General features: G+C 53.0%; 1 long non-coding RNA gene across 1 annotated transcript; it reads left to right on the top strand.

Annotated features, from left to right (window-relative positions):
* Positions 1-10,618: 10,618 nt before the first annotated feature.
* On the top strand, positions 10,619-19,230 carry LOC123383748. The gene is made up of 2 exons (XR_006593896.1): positions 10,619-10,863; positions 18,416-19,230. It is a non-coding gene; the product is annotated as an uncharacterized LOC123383748 (long non-coding RNA).
* The last annotated feature ends 135 nt before the right edge of the window (positions 19,231-19,365 follow it).

Genomic DNA, 19,365 nt, shown 5'->3' with positions numbered 1-19,365 from the left:
GCCACTCGCGACACGAGTCACAGCTGCGGTCAGCCAGTCATCTGGTGCGCCTCAACCAGTCAGCTAGTCAGGCAGTCGGCCCCTGACTCACAGTTGGACTCAGTTACACCCCGTCACAGCTGTTCACACCAGGGGTCACAGTCACAGCCAGCCAGCCAATCTCAGCCAGTCAATCCATTGTTCATTGTCTCACAGTCAGACTCTGGACAGTCACGCCTACCCAGTCAGACATGGCCACTCACAGTGTGAGTCGCGGCCATGGTGAGCAGGTCGCCCCGACCTGGTCAGTCTCAGCCTGTTAGCCAGCCAGCCAGTCAGTCAAGGCAGGGTCAGTCAGCCCACCTCAAACAGCCAGCCATCCCCCTAGTAGTCATCTGTCACCCAACAGCTAATCAAAATCAGTCAGCCAGTCAGCATATTAAGGTATGTCACTTGGTAGGATGCTGTCCTATAGCCAGATGCTCATCGAGCGGCCTATGGCAGTCAAGGCAGCCAGACAGTCGATGTTCATGGAGCAAGGGCAGGTGGTCGGGCCACCCAGCCAGACAGTCACTTTCTGCCTGTTGGTCCATCACTGGCAGCTACGGTGTGGCCTGGCCTGGTCAGTCACAGCCACAAGGGAACAGCAGCCAGCCGGTCAGTTGATCAATGTCAGAGAGTGAGGTGTGCAATAAAGGCCATCAGTCAAGACTCTGGGGTCACTGACAGGCATCCAGTCATCTAGTCAGTCTGAAGGAGACAGCCAGCTAACGTCATTCAGGCGAGATCATTACTCAGGGCTACTGGTCAGGAGGTCATTGTTAGTCAGCCTGTCAGCCAGTCAGTTTGAATGAGGCAACCAACAAGTCAACTACCCACCAAGCTCATTGTTCTCAACCAGTCAGCTGGTCAGACTTGTAGTCAGTGAGTCCGTCGGCTGGTCAGCCGGTCACCAAGACAGTCAGGGTCAATCCATCCACCCTGCTTCAGTCAGCCAGTCAGTCGTAGTTAGTCACAGGATCCCACAGCCTGAGTCCTGGTCAATCCCAACGACAACCAGCCATCTACCACCAGCCAGTCATCTAACCTCATCAACTCCAAGACCCAGGCTGGCTTCTCACAGAACCAAATGAATCATTGGAGAATTCCGGAGAGAATCCCTAAATGGAACCAGAAACATGCCTTAACTCCCTGCAGCCATGTCCAGAATTAGTGGTCCCAAATCAGCCTCCTCCTCCTGTTTCGTCAGGAAGGATGGGTGTCAGGTGGGAAATAAGCTGACATGTGACTCCGATAAAACCCACTTGTCAACCAGAGAGGCCGCAGGCTGATGGCCAGGGAGCCAGGGCGGGAGACCTTGGCCACCTTTCTGCCCTCACCACCTCGATGCTCTGTGAAGCTTTCTTCAGAGCAGGGACCCCCATGCTCCTCCCAGTGGAAGGAGGCAGGGCACAGTGAGAGCAGGAGATGCCCCTGAAATCCCTGGGGTCCTCCTTTTCCTCCCTCCCCTCCCCCCTTCTCTCCTCCCCTTTGCTCCTCCTGTCCATCCTCCATCATTAACTTCTAGTTGCTCTGCTCAGATAAACGCCTAACCCTCCACCCCCCCATCTGCTCGGATTCTGCCCTTGACTCCCACAGTGCCACTCACCTTCCCTATGCACACACATGCACACACGTGCGCACACACACACACACACACACACACACGCCTTGCTTCTTGGCTTGCCTCCTCACTGCAGAACATCCTGTTCCAAACAGCCTGGGAGAAAACACTGGGCCCCCTCTGTGCCCCAGCCCCTCCCCTCGGCTCTCTGGATTCTGCCTGCCCAGCATGCACGTGCCCCTGCTGGATCCCCATCCTGGCATGAGCATCAGGGACCTGGACGTGGGCGGGTTTTTCCTGCTGCAGCTCCTCCTCCGCCAGGCTCCGGGAGAGGAGTGACGAGTGATGAGGAAAAGCCTGGGAGGGAGGCATCTGGCTCACCGGCTGCCTGGGTCTTGGCCTGGGGCTTTCCCACAGCCAGGCAGGGTTCCCCAGGCGTTCTGTTACCTGGCAAACACAGGCTGGCCCGGCAGATTCCGCCAGGATTTCTAAGCCTGAGGGGAGAACGTTCATCTCAGGGAGAACTGAGGCTGCTGGAATGGAGTGAGCTTCAGCAGAGAGGACCCTCTGGACCCTTTCTAGCACCTGAGCCCAACTGCTTATTAGCCTGGTGACCACACTGGGCATGTTGGGTGTTTAGACGCTAGGTGCCCTCCTCCTTAACATGGAGACGGGAGTGGATCCCACCTACTGAGGCTGGGTGAGGATGTAAGAAAGTACGGAGAGGGCTCTGGGCAGCTTTCCTGGGACCGCCCACCCGGGACTGAGTTCTTCCAAGTAGGCAAAATGATGGCCCAGGCCAAAGGGGCGCCTAGAGGTTTCTTCCCATGTCCCTTCTCTCCACCTGGTTCCGCTCACCCCTGCTGTATCATAGCTTCTAGGCACCAAGGGCTTCCGGCGTGCCCGGCACTGCTGTGTTTCACACTGCAACCCTACGATAACAGTCCGTGCTATCGCTATGCCCACTTTACAGAGAAACAAACTGAGGTTCTGGGAGGTGGAGTAATTTGCCTAAAGCCACAGGTAGTGGGGGCAAAATCAGAACCTGCCGACTCCTAAGGTCCAGGGGAAGACACATGGTGCCTCCCCTCCTACCGAAAGCCGTGTATACCTCCTGCCCCTGCACCCCAACATCTGGTCTTTCCTTTTCTGAGACGACTTACACTTTAGCCCCCCTTTCTTCCTGCCTCTCCTATCTACTTGACTTCTTGCTCCCTCTGTCCTCCCCTTCCCCTAATCCTTTCCCCCCTTCTCCCCTTCTGCTTCTCCCTCCTCCCCTTCCCCCACTCTCCTCCCCTCTCCCCTTTTCCTCCCTCCTCCCTCTCTGTCCCCCCCCTTCCCCCTCTGTCCCCTCTTCTCTGAGTCTCTTTCTGCCTGTATAGAACTTTGACCTCCTTCCCATCATCACGTCCTTCCAGCCTCTTTTCCTGTCCCCCTCCTTCAGTCTGAAGGTTTCCTTTTGTCTGTCTCTCCTTCTCTCCTATATTTTCTCTCTCCTTTGGTGAATCTGCAGCCGTGAATTCAGTTGTGCAAGAGCTGCCTCGTGTCTGTATGTTCTCCAAGATAACCTAAGCCTGACGCAAGCCCCAGTCAGGAGGCGGGTGGGACTGGCTGGGCCATCCCAGCCTCATGGAGACACCCCACCTCTTTCCCACAGGGTTTGCCCTCCGACGAGAGCTTGCAGGTCCCTCTGGCCTCTCCCCACACTTCAGTGCTTTGAAGTCTCCCAGAGCTGCTGCTCCTTCCAAGGCCTGCCGGGGCTGGCTGGCGTGAGTTCTGAGGAAGGGGCCAGCCTTCGTAGGGAGGTCCTCACGTCCATTATCATCTGGCCACCCACCCCCCACCCCCTGCCCCCAGCCTCCTCCCTGGTGGTGCCCTGAACATCTTCAGACTCCATCCCCTTCCTAGGAAATCATTCCCCTTGATTCCCCCTGGAAACCCAGCCTAATCTAGATTTCACAGCAGCCCGGGGAGAGGCTGTCTCCAAGTCCAGCAATAACCCCAAAGGGCCTGGCTACCTCCTGGGGCCTGCTGTGAGCAAGCCACAAACAGCTCTGTCTCCTGATTCTTTCCCAGCAGCAAACACAAAACAAACGCACACAAACTAAGGTCTGAGTTAACACCCCGCCCCCCCCCCCCCCCCCCCCCCCCGCACCTTCCTACTCTGTGCTCCCAAGTCCCCACTTGGCATACCCTTGACCTCTTTAGAGCAGTGCCCCTGCGTCCTGAGTGGGGGGCAGCACACCTGTGCCATGTGGGGGTTGGGGGAGTGCAGCAGACCCACTTGGGGAGAACCCAGTCAACCAGGCTGCTCGGCTGGCTCCTGTCAGGTCCACTACCCACTCTTCCCATGACAGCCTCTTCTTGGAGAATCTTAAGGTTTAAAGATACCTTAAGCTTCTTGGAAAGATTTCCAGGGCCTCTGGGGGGAGTGGTTGGTGGGTGCTGTGTTTTCTTTGCCCCAGGCATACCCCTGCACCCCCTCCTGACTCCCAGGCTCTGCTCTATCTCTGCTGCCCCCTGATAAGGTGTTTGTTGACAACGTCTGTTGATCTAGGACTGGTGAACAACTGAGTGGGTATTGGTGGAGGCAGGAGGCACTGGGAAGCCGGTGGGGAGGTGGAGGCCCAGGGACACTTCAGAAACCCTAGTTTGGCTGAGGAATTTGAATCTGAAAGGATTGGAGGGGAAGACTTTGGGAGATACAAAGAAGACTTCTGGGGGGGGGTGGGGGTTGGTGGTGTAGGAGACAGTCTTCTGACATCCAAAGTGCCACAACCGGGGCGCCTGGGTGGCGCAGTCGGTTAAGCGTCCGACTTCAGCCAGGTCACGATCTCACGGTCCGGGAGTTCGAGCCCCACGTCAGGCTCTGGGCTGATGGCTCGGAGCCTGGAGCCTGTTTCTGATTCTGTGTCTCCCTCTCTCTCTGCCCCTCCCCCGTTCATGCTCTGTCTCTCTCTGTCCCAAAAATAAATAAAAACGTTGAAAAAAAAATTAAAAAAAAAAAATGCCACAACCTGCGGGGCCTTGCTTTCGTAACAGCAATCTTAATAATGACTCCACCTGCCCCCTCCTTGAGGGTGGGAGGGGACATCTTCATCTAGAAAACTTCCCATTCGTAGTAAGGACCTGAAGATTCCACTCAGAGCCTCCTGAGATGGGGCCACCCTGTAGGGTAGGGGAGATTTCAGTAAGCCACCCTCCCCTCCGAGGGCCTCCCAAACGAGCCTCTACCCCCACTCCCTATCCCCCCACCCCCAGCAGCTCTATGGAGGCGTTTCTTTATTTGGACTCAGACTTGGCAGTGAGGATACTTTCTGAGGGGCCTGCAGGGTAGAAGTCAGCAGCAGAAGCCCTTAATTCCCAGACCTGAGGGGGCTTGCAAAGACAGCGCCTCTCCCGCTGAGCACAAACCCACCATTTTCCTCACTTCCAGGCTCCAAGGGGGAGGGCCGGGCCCAGTGTGAAATGCTCTTAGAGGAATCCTGCTGGGGTGACAAGAATCAGAAGAAAAAGGCAGATGGCTCCCCACTGCCCTTGGGATAACATCCAAATGGCCTGCCTGCTGGATTAACAAAGGCCATCCTCTTCCTGCCTCCGGGGCCAGCTTGTGCCCTTGCCACACACAGCCCATTCCCGCCAGTAGAGTGTCTTGTGTCTGTAGAGCAGGTCTCCTGTCACCCAAGCTGCCCCTCTACAGAGAACCCTCTTGCCTCCTTGGCTAACTCCCGTGCATCCCTCAGGGCGTAGATGCACATTCAGTTGTGAGTGAGCAGGAGAGGGGCAGAGAGAGAGGGAGAGAGAGAATCCCAAGCAGGTTCTGTGCTGATAGCCTATGTGGGGCTCAGTCCCACCAACCGTGAGATCAGGACCCGAGCGGAAATCAAGAGTCGGACGTTTAACCAACTGAGCCATGCAAGTGCCCCCAAATTTCCTTTTTTAAAAAATAAGAAGGACACCAGTCATATTTGCATAGGGCCTACCCTAATGACCTCCTCTTAATTTAATTGTATCTGTGAAACCCCTATCTCCAAATGAGATCACGTTTTGCAGTACTGGGGGTTAGACTTCAACTTATCTTTTTGGGGAGACACAGTTCAGCCCATAACATTTGCTTTGTGACCTTGACTGTGCTGCCAAGCATCCCTGAGCCCCGTTTTCCTCAACTATTAAGTGAGGATTACGAAGGGGAGAATTGTCCCAGGAGGCTGGGACTTTGGTTCCAGGTTTAGTTCCACTGACCAGCGGTGGTACTCAGGTGAGTCCTCTGACTTCTCTGCATCTGTGATCTTCTGCTGTAAACAAATCACCCCCAAGCCGAGTGGCTGAAAACAACAACCATCATGTATTTTGCTCATAGCTGCAATTTGGGCAGGGCTCGGTGGGGAGAGCTTTTCTCAGTTCCTTGTGACAACAGCTGAAGCAGCTTGGCTGGGACTGGAGGGTGTACTTTGAGATGACTCAGTCACGTGGCTAGCAAGAGGGTGCTGGCTGTCGGCCTGGAGCTCAGCCAGGGCTGCAGATTGAATACTTTGTTTCTTCTCCGTGGGAGTCTGTCCATGGGGCTGCTTGGGCTTCTGCACAGCATGGCGGCTGGATCCTAAGAGCAAGCGTCCCAAAAGAGCCAGGGACGGGTGCATTGTCTTTTCTGACCCAGCCTTGGAAGTCACAGCCTGCCCAGATTCTAGAGCAGGGGACAGAGACTCTATTTCTTGATGGGAGAAGTGCCAAATCACATTGTAAGAAGCGCATACAAAATGGGGATACTGTTTTGATCACGTTTGAAAAGTACGATTTGCCCTGCTTTTTGTTGCCCTACCCATCAAGTGTCACCGCTAAGGCAGACAATGAGCTGAGGCCTTTGTACAGAGTGTCTCATGTAACCCTCACAACAACCCCTTCCTTCTGCTGCTATTTCAGAAATGAGGAAATTGAGGTTCAGAGAGGTAACTTACCCAAGGCTGCCTACCTAAATAGCCGTAGAGTCAGAACCTCCCTGCCTCCAGAGCCTTCAGCAGCTCAGGTGGTCATCACCAGTCACTGCTGTCGCAAAGCTCCCGCCTACCTTCCTCACCTCCCCCACGGGAGGTGACCTGTGCTCTTGGCCTTGTGACTTCTACCTTTTATGCCCCAGTCTTTTCTCATGAAAGAGGTGCCGGCTGGTGGAGGAGTGAGGCCAGTGTCATCCTCTGAACCAGCCTTACCCAGGGGACCTGGTGACTCAAAGAGGGTCTTGTGGACTGAGGACACTGTTTCCATGGGAAAAGCAACTGTGGTTCAGCCCACTGCCTCCCAGGTGCTTCTGGGAAAAGTTGGAAATGGCTTCCCACCAACAATTACACCTGTCTGTTTAGGTACAGCGATGCAAGCCCAGTCCTGACTCTGGTAGTCCTAAAGCATCGGTTCATAATCACAGTACAAAGAACTTCCTTCACCACCACCCTGTTTTGGCCATGAGGAGTCTGGGGCTCAGAGAGGTGAACTGACTTGCCTGAGGTCACAGAGCATGTAAAGGGAGGGGAGAGAATCCTTTTGGCCTAAGCTTCTCCACTTGTAGTTGAGTCTGTGAGCAGTTGCTGGATGAAATGACGAGGGGCGCTTGGCCGGCAAGCCAAGCCGGCCGTGGGCCGTGGGGAGAATGGGCAGTTGTGTAGAGGGGCGGTTAGGTCAAGGTTCAGTAGACTCAAGGTTCCCACAGCCCTGGTTGAGATCCTGGCTTTGCTGGTTACTTGTGGTGTCCCCTTGGAGAAACACTTGACCTCCCTGAGGGTTCAGATCCCTGTCTGAAAAAGGAGGCTACAAATAGCCACTTTGCTGGGTCATCGTGGATGCAAAAAGAGAGAATGCCGTGGAGCTCTTTGCACGGGGCGTGGCACATGGGACACTCTCGGGAAATTTTTCTGGTTTTATTTGTATCCATTGCCTCCCAGACGCCTGAGGTGGGGCTAGAGTCAGAGACGGGGCTCGCGGAGGTGTTCCACAGATTAAACTGAATGACAATTCCCATTTTCTAGAAGCTTAAGGGAACTTTTGTTTTCATAGTTTATTTATTTATTTTGAGAGAGAGAATGAGTATGAGTGGGGGAGGAGCAGAGAGAGAGGGATAGAGAGAGAATTCCAAGCAGGCTCCTCACTGTCAGCAAGGATCCTAATGTGGGCCTTGAACTCACGAACCATGAGATGGTGACCTGAGCCGAAGTCGGCCACTTAACTGACTGAGCCACCCAGGTGCCCCTTAAGGGAATTTTTAATGTTCGTAAAATGGCAGAAATTGTGTAGCATGAAGGAATGAGTGAAAGAATGTCTTCTGTGGCGAGGCCCGTTCCCTCAGACGCAGACTCTGAAGGAAAGGTTTGAGGACACTCCAGGAAACACTGGCAGAGGTGTAGGGAAGTGAGATACAGAAGGGAAGGCAGCCAACAACACAGGATGAGGTAATGAGCAGGTTGTTGCCATGGGCAACTGGCCTCAGTGCCATTGGGTCCCCTGGGAGACAGCGTGGAACATACCTTAGAATTGTCCCACTTGAGGTGCAAGGCAGCAGGCATTTGATCCCTCCCTCCCCACTGTCGTCGCTGGGGGCTGCTCCTGGGGGACACGAACTGGATATTCTCTGTGTGGCCAAGCTTGCTCCTGAGACCAGTTGTTCCCATGGACAGTGGGTTCCCATCCAAGAAGCCTTTGGATGTCAGCAGAAGTGAGGGCCGAAGGGACATAAGTGAGGCAGCAATTGACTCGATTTGGGCTCCCTGATGCTAAGAAGTCTTTCCAAGGCAAAAATGATTCTCTGTACGGCCTGGTCCCCCTGAGGCCCTCCTCTCCTCCACTCTGAAGACCGTGTCTTTCCCAGAGAATGATGGGTCTGTCTTGAGCAATCCTTCCCTGCGTGTGTGTATGGAGGCTGGGTGTGAGGCCATGTGACCCCACATCAGGCTCTGACTCCTTTGGAAGAAGGGGCCGCGGTGGAAACTAAGGTCACCCTTTTCTGTGAGATGAGGGGACACGCTGTCTGCTTAACATAGGATGGGGCCTGACCTTCACCCTGGACCTGTAGTTAGGCTTGGGTTCTAATCCTTCTAATCCTTTGCCACCCTGTGGCTGTGACCTTGGACAAATTTACTTTCTTCTCCAAGCTCATTCTTCTGCATCTATAAATGGGGCCAGTTTTTCATACCTACCTCACAGGGTGAGTGTAAGCATGACATTAGGTCTGGATACATTGGATAAATGATGGTGTGGAGTGTGTCCTAACTTCAGCTAGGAATCCGGGGCTTCTTGGGGTGTGTTCTGGGAGACTTTGAAGATCCTGGGAGTCACATACACCTTGTTGGGGCCCACTCAGCCATCTTGGTATTGGGGGCACAGCTGAGACCCCCTCAGGAAATGCCAGGCAGTGAACACTGATGGAGGGGGCTATAGAGGAGAGGATGTGCCGGGCAGATGGTGCAGACAGCAGGCTCCTGAGACCACAGGACGCCTGCTTGGAAACCTAATGCACGCAGGGAACGCTGGGCAGGGAACGAAAGGTCCCGGTGTGCATGCAGGGGGAGCAAGCCCGCAAAATGCTTTTTCTATTTACTCAACACTACTAACCAGCCTTGAGTGAGCTTTACTGCAGGCCCCGCACCATGCTGGGTGCTTGCCACAAAAAATCCTATCTCATCCTGGAGGCAGTGAAGCAAGAGAGCAACTATAATTGTCTTCACTTAACAGATGAGGAAACTGAGGCTCAGGAAGGAGAAGTGGATTCCCAGGAACACACGGCTAGTATGTGGCCGAGCTGGGACTGGAATGCACGTGTGGGTGACTCTGGAGTCTGAATCTTCACCACGAACACAATAAAAAGAAAGTCCTCTTTTATCCTGAATAGGAGGAAGAAAAATACACTGAGAAACTTGCTAGTGTGCAGATCAGAGAGGCCTGTGAAGGGGGCAGGAGAATTCTCTAGTAGGACCGGCAGTGTCATTTGCTAGCCCAGTGCAAAATGGAAATACAGGGCCCCTTGTTTAAGAGTGAGAATTTCAATGGGCGCCTGGGTGGCACAGTCGGTTAAGCGTCCGACTTCAGTCAGGTCACGATCTCGCGGTCCGTGAGTTCGAGCCCCGCGTCAGGCTCTGGGCTGATGGCTCAGAGCCTGGAGCCTGTTTCTGATTCTGTGTCTCCCTCTCTCTCTGCCCCTCCCCCGTTCATGCTCTGTCTCTCTCTGTCCCAAAAATAAATAAAAACGTTGAAAAAAAAATTAAAAAAAAAAAAAGAGTGAGAATTTCAAGATGGTAACAGCACTTATTAAACTGACCCCAGGGCCCTTCTAAGGGTGGGTCCTGTGTGACTACTCGGATGGCACACCCTTGACATTGGCCCTGTTCCCCTGCTTCCAACAGCTAGTGGGTACAGACAGGTTTCCCTCTGGCAGGGTGGGTAAGGGGCAAGCCCCGGCGTCAGGTGGCCTGAGTTCCAATCCCGGATTCCCAGCTTCCTAACTGATGACCTCAAGCAACCTCTCCAAACCCTCTGAGCCTCAGTTTCCTCATCTGCAAAATGGGATGTGGTTCTTCTTTTCTGGGAGCATTGTCAGGCAGAAATAAAACCATGCAAATAAAAAGCCGAGTGCCACGCCTGGCCCAGAGCGCGAACCGCCCATCCTATGTCCTAGGGTTATTCCCTCCCCCCACCTACCTCCGCAGGGCACAGGCCCTGTGGAAATGCCAGGTCCCAGCCGTCATCACCTCTGTGCTGCTCAGCCTGGGCTGACGTCGTGGTGGCTGCAGCCTCCCTGCTCTGGCAGCCCTTCCTCCCCTCCCCCTCCCCCGGGCTTTTAATGAGTTTAGTATTTTCATCAAATCATTCTTCCTACAACCCAGGGCTGGGGGAGGCTAAAAATAGCTCCCCGAGTCACATGATGGCTCCAAATGCGGAGGCTCCCAGCAAAGGTACGAGTGCGACTCCTTGTTTCCTAGGAAATGAGAGTCATTGTGAGGCCTGACGCAGCCGGGGCGGCTCGCAGAGGCACATTGTTTCCTGTGACATCCCTGCGTGCGACGGGCAGAGGGTAGGGGCACGGGGGAGGCAGAGCCCCCAGAGCTGGCTGGATCCTGGCCTGCTGCCCTCAGATCGGAGCCAGAAGCTGTCCCTGGCCTTCAGGAGTAAGAACGCCCCGAGGCAAGAGCTGCCTCACGCCTGGACCCGGCCGCGGGGAATTGCTTGGTCGGCAGGACAGCTGGGGTTTCTGTTACCTGCATTCCCTGCCCCTCATTCCCCTTGTCAACAGCTTGCAACTAAAGGTATTTTATTGTCTGGGGGGCTCAGTCTGAACGGCACGTGACTCTTGATCTCGGGGTCGTAAGCTCGAGCCCCACGCTGGGTGTAGAGATCACTAAAAACATATATACATATATATATATAAACTTTTTTTTATTTTATTTTATTTTTTATTAAAAAAAATTCTTTTTTAATGTGTATTTTTGAGAGAGAGAGAGAGAGAGAGAGAGAGAGAGTGTGCGCAAGTAGGGAAGGGTCAGAGAGAGAGGGAGACACAGAATCCGAAGCAGGCTCCAGGCTCCGAGCTGTCAGCACAGAGCCCGATGTGGGGCTCGAACTCACGCACCATGAGATCATGACCTGAGCCGAAGTTGGACGCTCAACCAACTGAGCCACCCAGGCGCCCCTCTAAACTTTTTTTAAAAAGGTATGTAATTGTTTGGTAAGGAAAGCAAATCCATTGGAAAACACTCCTCCAGGGAAGCCTTGCCAGGCTCTTCCATCCATTCTCTCCCCGCCACCACTATGAGATAATCCCTAGCCCTCTAGATCAGTCTCAAATGCATCAACAGTCACCCGAAGGGCTGGCGAACACACTGGAGGTTGGGCCTCAACCCTGAAGTTTCTCATCCAGTAGGCCTGGTGTCTGGCCCAAGAATCTGCATTTCTAGTGCCCACATGCTGTTGATGCTGTGCTCCAGGGAGCTAACTTGGAGAACCCTGTCCTAGATGCTGTGGTCTGTGTCTTTCCCAGCCCTTCCTGCCCTTCCTTTTCCTCCCTCAGCAACCTTAAATCACATTTAGTCCCAACTGCCCTGGCCAAGACTTTCTGACCTCTGGTCCTCCTCGGCTTTGGGTCTTGCTGCCTGCAGTGCCCTCCCTCCCCCTTCTCACTGGCTAACTGCTACCCGTGCTGTAAGTAGTAGGAGCAACCACTTATTGGTCATTAACCATTTATGCCTCCCTCTTCACGATTTTGTGGTAAGCACTGGTACTCTACCAGCTCACTGTTATGATCTCACCATTCTACGGTGAGAAACTGACGACCCCAAGTCACAGAGCCAGAAGACGGAGCTGGGATTCCGGATGGCCTGAGTTTCAAGCCCACAGTTGACTCGCAGCTCACATGACTCCCTCAGGAAGCTTCCTCTAAATCTTCCAGCCTAGATCCTGCACACCTTCTTGGAGACTCCCTATGTGTGTGGCTTCATCAGTATGCTAACAGCCTTGCAGAACAGTTCTCTTTTGATGGGTCTGTCTTCTTGCTGGGACTGTCTGTTGCTTAACGGTATGGTCTTTGTCCTCATCATCCTGGTATCCCAAATGATTGGTACACGCCCTGGCATTAGTAAGTGCTCAATAAATGCTCCCTTGTTTGCTGACTGGCTGAATAATGCTTGCTAAAATGTATGTTGAATAAGTGAATACATGGTTGCTGCGTCATCCATGTTGAGTGTGTAAACGGTAGGTGCCCATTGCTGAATAAATGAGATAGTAAGTTCTTTGTATATGCTGGTTGAATGGGTACATGAGTGCATGAATAGTTGTTGCTAATAGATGTTTGGTGGATAAGCTAATGAGTACATGAATGGTTAGTAGATGCTAAGTGTCTGTTGCCTGGCTGGATGAGTAGATGGGTTGGCTGACACACGGACAGAATGGGTTGGGTTGGAGGTGATCGGATATTGGAATGGGTGAATGGGTAGATTGGTATACAGATGGATGGGTGGGTGACTAATGAAAGGATTGGGGTGGTGAGTGCATGGCTAGGTTGGTATATGGACGGATAAAGAGATGGAAAAATGGGGGAGTAGGTTGGTGGGTGGATGGATAGATAAGCAGGCTTGTGGTTGGATGGATGGGAAGCAAGGCCCTGATTTTGGTGTTGTTAGCACGGGACACTCTCTGTAATTCCACTCCCGCCAGAGAGATGACAAAGAGTGAGTTATTCTCGGGAATCCAGGACATGTGAGGTCTGCAGCCAACAGGGCAGCCTGGCGGTCCTCTGGGCCATGCCTTGGAAAGGCAGATGGCTGATGCATCCCGAGCATTGCAAGGGGGCTGTGCAACTGTTTTAAATGTCAGGATGTCTCCCAGCTGTGAGATGGGGGCTTGACGTTTGTCATGTTCCTGAAGCACTTGTTTTAATGACTAATTATTTTCCCTCTCTGACATGGCTCCTTGGGAGGGGAGCGGGAAGCGTGGCTGGAAGCCACAGACCTGTGCGCCATAATTGAATTCACTAATAAGCCAGCATGAATTAACCCCTACCTGCCAGGGTGGGGAGCAGAATGTGGAAGGCCCAAGTCCCAGGCTCAGCCAGGTGCTGCTTGGCTGGAAGCCCCTTCTGGGCTGGCTGGTACCTGCAAAGGATCCACAGCATCTAAGCCAAAACCCCGGTAGATGTCTGAAGATCCGGGAAAAGGCAGGTCGTTGGCTTGAAAGTGATTTGAGTTTGATCTAAATGAAATGACCTATCAGGTGTTTAAAAACACAGTGCTCAGTATATATGGGATGTTGCATAAAATGCTTTACCTGAATTTTTCATCCTTTGAAGCAGACTGTTCTTATCATAATCTTCCCCATTTTCCAGATGAGGAGACTGAGGGACAGGGGTTTTATAATGGTTTTAAAATGTGCCTGCAAATTCTTCCTTCCCATCAAGAGGTAGAGTCTAATTCCCTTCCCCTCCAATACAGACTGGGATTAGCATCTCAATTCTGAGGAATAGAATAGAATAGAGATGACCCAGTAACTTCTGAGTCTAGATCACAATGCTGGTGCAGCTTCCTCCTGGCTCTGTCTCTTTTAAGACACGCACTTTGGAGCCCTGCACCCCCATTAAAGAATTTGGGGAGCCTTGAAGCCACCACGCTGGAGAGGCTTCAGAGAGCCCCCAAATAGCTCCAGCCATTCTGGTCTCGGGAGCTTGAGCCTCCAGAGCCCTGGCACATGGCTCTGGCCCTGCCTGACCCTGGCTGCACCAGTGACCCTTGGAGAGGGGAAGGGAGGATGGTGAGGGGGTAGGGAGGTGGGGGGAGAGGGAGAACAGCCCAGCTGATCCCATCCACCCCCAGAGCATGCGTGATAATGAAAGGACAGATGTGAAGTTCAGGGTGGTTTGTTACGCAGCCATGATGGGAGCCATGGGGAAATCAACTCCCCTGTATCATGTAACTAGAGAGTGGCGGAACCAGGACGCGAGCCACACGCACAGGCCGACTTAGGAGCCCCACGCTTAAGCAGTGAGGGGCTCCAGCCCCGCCTTTACAGTCTTTATTTAACCCACCCAGTGCATGGACTGGCGGGGCGCTGGTCCCAACCTTGTAGGTTTGCAGGAGGATTACATTAAACAATTCTAGTAGAGCACTGGGTTCAGTGGTTAGAACATAATAAATTCACCATCTTGGTTAATGGCAACTGTGTCCTTGTAGATACTTAGCCACAAATCTCGCCCTTATCTTCATATGGCTCTTGCTCTCCCATCCCCACACTAGCACGTCTGCAGATCCATTTGGTGCTACTTTCTTTGGGTCCAGAAAACCACTGCTTCTGTCTCCCTTCCTCCATTCTACCTATGCCGTGCCAGCCCACCATCTCCTGCCTGCCTCCCTGGGGCAGCCTGGCAACTGGTCTCCCTACGTTAGGCCTGGCCCCTTGGGCTTCTGTTCCACACCACAGCCAGAGAGATCCCGAGAACACCTGTCTGTTCCATTTCTCCCATTGCCTCAGACGTTCTGAGAACAGCCCGTTTCTTTCAGCTCAGAAAACGAAGTCCTTCCAATGGCCCGCGAGGTTCTCCATGACCTCCCCATCAAACACCTCCTGGATTCATCCATAACACTCACCAGGCCCGATTTACTCATTCCAGCCACGTGAGCTGCTTGCTGTTCCTAGACCCTGGCACATCCTGCCTCGAGGTTTTGCATCTGCTGTTCCCTCTGCCTGAGTTGCTTTGCCCGCTGTTAGCCACACGGCTCACTTCTTCACCTGTTTTAGGTCATCGCTGAAATGCCGCCTTCTTATTGAGGCCTCTACTCACTGCCTCTTTAAAATGACACCCCCCCCCCCCCCGTCGCTACCCTCCTTCCCCTTTTAATTTCTCTTCATGACACCTACCACCATCTTACACATGAGTATCTTTCCTCACTCATTTTTTTTACTACGTCCTCGTCCGCTAGAATGTAAGCACATGAGGACAGATTTTTGTCTGTTTTGGTCACTGCTCCTGGGATAGTGCCTGACACATAGTGGGTTGTTCAATGCCTACTTGCTGAATGAACAGGTGAATGAATGAATGAATGAATGAATGAATGGCTGTTGGCTGATATCAGGGAGGCCAGGAAGGAAGCTACTGAGCTACTGCAGGTAAGAACAAACTGTGCAGCTGAGGTCGAGGGGCAACGTACTTACGAGAGAGAAGGGCTGTAGAGTGTAACGATGGTTCCTGGTGTTCTGGCCTGTGCAGGGAGCTCCCGTCCCTGGAGACTTGGTGGGGGGCATGCCAGGGGAGGCAGGCAAGATGGCATATTTATATGGGATGAGGTGGAGGTGTTGGTGGATGTTCACATGAGGTCTAGGCTAGGGATGGAAGTGAGGACAGGGGGGTGATGGAAAATCCAGCATGGAAGAATACTGGGAACCCCCAGAGAACAGTGAGAGTAGGGCCCTTGGGGGGCAGATGGTGGGAACAGAGTCCTTACTCTAATGCCTATGGGAGTCAGGCAGGAGCTTTAGGGGAGCAATGAGGCCTGAGGCAAATGTAAGTACCTGTATCGCTTCTGGAAGAAGATGCAGCCTCCCTCAGCTTCCATTGGCTTATTGCCATGTGGAAAGATAGGTCTGGGCTTGTAAGAGCTTCTGGTTGTTGAAGGAAGCCAAAAATTTGGGTTTTTATGTGACATTTCTTGGATTTTTGAGACCATTTACTCAAACTTTGCTCTAAGGGCTGTATGGACCAAATAATCCACATCTGTGAGCTGGATTCAGCCCATGGGCAATCAGTTGACCACCTCTGGGGTAAGAGAGTGAGGAGAGTCTGGGGGCAGGACCCTGGGAGAGTGGAGTTGTAGGGGTTGCTGTCTGGCCAAAGGCACAGAAGGCAGCCGTTCTAAGCAGATGGTGTGCTAGAGTGTGGAACATCAGAGAGAGGACCAGGGGCTTGAGACTGGAAACTTGAGCTTTGGGGGATCACGTACGTGAGGGTTTTAACAGAGCAGGGTCGTGCAGTGAGACTGGCAGAAGCCAGACTTTGGTGGGTATGGGGTCCATTTTTCTTGTTCCAAAGGTGCCCACCTTCCTCACATGCAACAGTGAAGGGGAGACAGATGGAAATTTCTTTGATTCAGACCAGGGCTGCCCTTTGCAGCCAGTAGGGCCAGGACGAACCAGCCAGCGTGAGACCAGTTCCCCCAGTTCCCTTGGAGGGAGACTGAACTGTACCCTCCTGGGGTGTTACGAACCAGAGACATTTTGAAATTGCTGATGATGTCCAGGAAGCATCGGTGAGGTTCACCACTCCTAGGGGCAACTCCCATACCAAACTCACAGCCTGGGGGGAACCCCTCAGTCACTGCACCTGCAAGAGGCTGTGAAAGCCTGAAGCCACATCGCCCCGCAGAACTTCCCATGTCCTTGCCAGCGTTCTCCATCTGGGCCGCTCAATATGGTAACCGCCGGCCACATGGGGCTACTGCCCACGTGATGTGTGTTTAGTGGGACTGAGCAGCTGATCTTTTATTTAATTTAAAACAATTTAAATTTAAGTAGCCTTATGGGACTAATGGCTGCCATACTGGAAGGGCAGGTCTAGAGGTTTGGAAGAAACTGTTGTGATTATAGAGATAATACTCCTCCCCCCTTTCTCATCTCTCTCCAAAAGGGGGGAAACGCTGTGGCGCCTGGGTGGCTCAGTCGGTTAGGTGTCTGACTCTGGATTTTGGCTCAGGTCACGATCTCAGAGGTTCATGAGTTCGAGCCCTGCCTTGGGTTCCACGCTGGCCGTGGGGAGTCTGCTTGGGATTCTCTGCCCCTTCCCAGCTCTCTCTCTCTCTCTCGAAGTCAATCAATAAACTTTAAAAAAAAGTTGGGAGGGGGAATGCCAATGGGGAATGGGGTTTCCTGGTGGGCAGCCTCACTCACATGGGTGTGGCTTCCTTCTCTCCAAGGCTGGATAGCCAGTGTAAGCTCAGCTTACCTCCTCAGGGCCTGCATAACGAACTTGGCTCTTTTCCACTCCTTTTGGGCATCTCTGAAACTCTGGTCTTATCAGGACCAACAGACAGCAGGACATGAGGCCAGGGCTCAGCAGGCTGGAGTAGCCCACGTGGGTCGTGGGCCTGCACTTCATGCTTCATTTACTATCCAAGGCCTTTGCCTGCCTGGGCACTAAGCCCAGCTCATAATAAAAGGGCCACTCTTAGTTTCCTTCCCTGATGGCTCATGTGAGTTTGTCTCCCAAAGGGAGTTTGTGGGACAGGAGTGTGTATGGCAGAGGGGAAAGAGGATCACTCCGGTTTGGCAGGATTCAAACATTCCTGAGTTCCTAGAACATTTGCATCTAATAAGGTCTCAAGCCTCTAACAAAGTTATTTTAAAATTTTTCTTCTGCTCTTCTAGTTTAAAAAAAAAATCATATATAATATATAACCATAATTCCCTGCATAAAAGGTTAAAATAATTCAGAAGTTCTTCCCCATAGGTAAAATTGACTATGGCCTTCCTCCCAGTCTTCCTTCTGCATGCGTGCGCGCGCGCGCACACACACACACACACACACACACACACACACACACACACACACACACACACACATCAGTGGGATGTTCTTTCCCCCAAGAAGAATCATCCTGTGCATGATCACTTGTTCTGTGATGTGGGAAACCTTTCTAGATCTGCTAACAAGGCCTCATTCCTTGTTCAGGGCCTCGTACTATCCTGCTGTGTATGTGTGGTTTAGTTCAGCACTCCCTTGTTGATGGATATTTGGGCTTCTCTCGTAGGTTCCAATAGTACTAGCTGTGTTACAGTGGACATTCTGATATATACCCCGCCACCTCCACCATGTAGGAGTGTGGCACACACGTGACCGAGAGTGGGGTAGATGGGCCGATAGCTCAGTGAGTGTTCCCTCCTCCCCTCCTCCAGACTTCGTGGGGGGAGGCAGCCTCCGCCCTCTGTCAGGAGTGACCGGGACTCGCTTTGCCTGACAAGATAGGGGTGGGAGTGATGACGGCCAGTTCTGAGCTTGGGCCTTAAGAGGCCTCGAATGTTTCCGCTTGTCCCCTTGGTGCTTATGCTGTGAGAATCACATTCCCTGGGGGAGCTTCTGGCCCCAGGAGGGCGGGAGACTCGGCCTGGCGCTCGGCCCAGCCATGCCCAGCCAGGCTCAGCCCTACCCCGGCTGCACTGCCGGCAAGTTGGCCAGAGAATAGATGCTTGTTGCTTTGCACAGCTGAAATTTCAAGGTTGTTACGTAGTAAAAGCTGCCTGACACAGGGGTGAAAACTGGGAGAGCTTTTAGTATCTATCAAAATGTTTAATGCAATGCCCTTTGACCCAGTGTTCTCCTTCCAGGTGTCTGGCCTACGGAAACACTCTGTATCAAGACACAAGAGCAATGATATTTCGAGCAACTCCTGCTTTGTAAGGGAGGGTGTCCCTGTCCCAGGTGATGGATGGGGCTGTCTAGGCGTTGAGCTGTGAAGTCACTTAGCAGTTCTCTCAGGGTGCCCGGGAGTGGGGGGCCTGGAAACCACTGGTGCGGGACCTCCCCTCTACTCAGAGAGACAGCTCCAGGGGTCACCGGCCCCCTCGGCTGCACGTGTGTGGGCACCACCTGGCCCGTCTGCAGCCGCAGATCACTGCCTTGAGAGCCTTCCAGTTTTATCATCTTTGGAGCCTTTTCCCGGCGGGACCTGAGGCCCCTCCCCCCACTCCGCTGCCCCCCCCCCCAAACAGTTCCAATCCATAGAGGGCTGGGGAGTGGGGGGCAAGACTGGCTGGAAAAACTCATCAGATAGAATGCCCGGGAGAAGAAGAATTTCCCCTTGGATTGAAGTTGACTGTTTTCCATTCGCCCTCCAGACAGCCAATCTCTTTTCACCAAAGAGCTGCATTTTTCAGACTCTTTTTTTCCTGGTCCTCCAGTGGCCTCTTGGATGGGATGGCGGGAAAGCTTCCCTGGCTAGGAAGATGCTTGGGGCTGCAGCAAAGGGGCTCGCCTCCCGGGGTTCCTGTCCCCTTCCTCAGCCGCTGGCAAAAGGCCGAGGAGGAGAAAATTGACTCCACCACAAGGGCCTGTGGACACCTCCGCAGAGAAATTCGTCTTTTGTTGGGGGAAGCCCAGATGGAATCTCGGAGCTGGGAAATAGATCTGTTTGCTCGCTGTCCCCACTCGCCTCTCGGTTCATCTGTCACTGTTAGCTCAGTGCTGATAATTCTGTCGAGCTGGAGCGCTCGCCTGGCTTGGCAGTGAATTGAGTTGAGAAGGAGTTTTTCCCTAGCAGAAATGTACTGTGTCCATG

The sequence above is a fragment of the Felis catus genome, chromosome A2 (assembly GCF_018350175.1).
Source record: "Felis catus isolate Fca126 chromosome A2, F.catus_Fca126_mat1.0, whole genome shotgun sequence".
Lineage (NCBI taxonomy): Eukaryota > Metazoa > Chordata > Mammalia > Carnivora > Felidae > Felis > Felis catus.
This window is presented reverse-complemented; position numbering and strand designations above follow the sequence as displayed.